A 1222-nucleotide genomic window follows, 5' to 3' on the forward strand; every position below is an offset into this window, starting at 1 on the left:
GAAAAACTACCCGTTTAAGAGGCCGACTCTCTTGGCGGGTCGTTTGATTGGCAGCTCTCGAGGAGAGTTCCTCTTGAACGTCGTTGGTGCTCCCTCTCTCTTTTAAAAACCTCTCCGGGACTACTGGTGCGTTCGTATATTCGAGTCGGAAGCACGGCGCGATGCGGAGGGAACGAGGGGGCGCAAGAAGGAACGGCAGGGAAACGAAGGAAGACTTTATTTTCGGTGGCCCGATGACGCTGAAAGGCGCGAGCGTGGAAGAAGAGGAGGAACGACCCGTCGAACACCGAGCGTAAAAGAGCGCCGGAACGGGCAGGCTGGAGGGGACGAGACACGAAGAAAGCGAAATGTCCTCGAGACTCGGATAATGGCTCTGAACGCAGTCTGTGATTCGTAACAGTTTAACGTTTTATAGGAGCAACCTGATTGCACTCTGGGCCTGTGCCGTTGTAGCCGGTGTTGATTTTAATAAGTGCTTCGTCATTATGCCCAAACGTATTCGATTGTTCGACCTGTCTTCCAAGAGCAAGTAAATATTGAAGTACGATATTAATTTGCGTTCTAATTTGAAACTATTCGTAGCAAATAACATCGGAGAAATCCCAGCCAGCGTATATCTCATCGGAAACGTTGCGATCTAAGGTAAACGACGTCCGCCGAAACGCGAATACTGCCCGAGTGAAAACAAAGTTCTATCTATTTTGAAAACATTGTTACCGTGTACGCGTATGGGCCGATTTAACTCGTATTACGGGTTAAAATATCAATGTTTACCAGAAATTACGAGAACCGTCGACGTTAATTGCGCAATAACAATAATCACAACGATGCAACGTCTCGCGTATATTCACGCGTTAAAAATCGAAGTATCGTACGTCATTGTATAGAAACACGAAGCACGCTTGAAATCACATTTTGTCGGTGTAAAGGAAAACAGTATCGAGAGAAATCGAAATAAAAATGATACTACTAACGAGAGAACCTGATGTGCATTTCATGGCTGCGAACGAGATTTTCTCGGCACATAAATAAGCATAAAAAAAAAGAAGGGAAGGATAAAAAGTAACAACGTCGTCCACTAGATTGTACTTATAAATGTCTGAACGAAGGACAATCTAACGTCGAGGTAGAGGACAGAGAGAGACGGAGAAAGGCGCTTATTGTGCGCTGAACCATGTCGCCTTAGCGCACCGAGCAAAGTGAAACCTCCACAAAAAGCGTA

The 1222-nt window shown here is 45.7% G+C and overlaps 1 protein-coding gene across 5 annotated transcripts in view; it reads left to right on the top strand.

Annotated features, from left to right (window-relative positions):
- Positions 1–247: 247 nt before the first annotated feature.
- The window catches only part of Vn (membrane-bound neuregulin protein vein), a 199964-nt gene continuing 198989 nt past the window's right edge, over positions 248–1222 (top strand). For 2 of the 5 annotated variants that reach the window (XR_011799770.1, XR_011799771.1), the window contains exon 1: positions 250–1222. This exon is cut by the window's right edge and continues 3973 nt beyond it. The gene's annotated coding sequence lies outside the window, so the exon portion shown is untranslated. The other 3 variants (XM_072002845.1, XM_072002846.1, XM_072002847.1) reach the window with 2 other exon arrangements.

Source organism: Bombus fervidus, chromosome 4 (assembly GCF_041682495.2).
Source record: "Bombus fervidus isolate BK054 chromosome 4, iyBomFerv1, whole genome shotgun sequence".
NCBI lineage: Eukaryota > Metazoa > Arthropoda > Insecta > Hymenoptera > Apidae > Bombus > Bombus fervidus.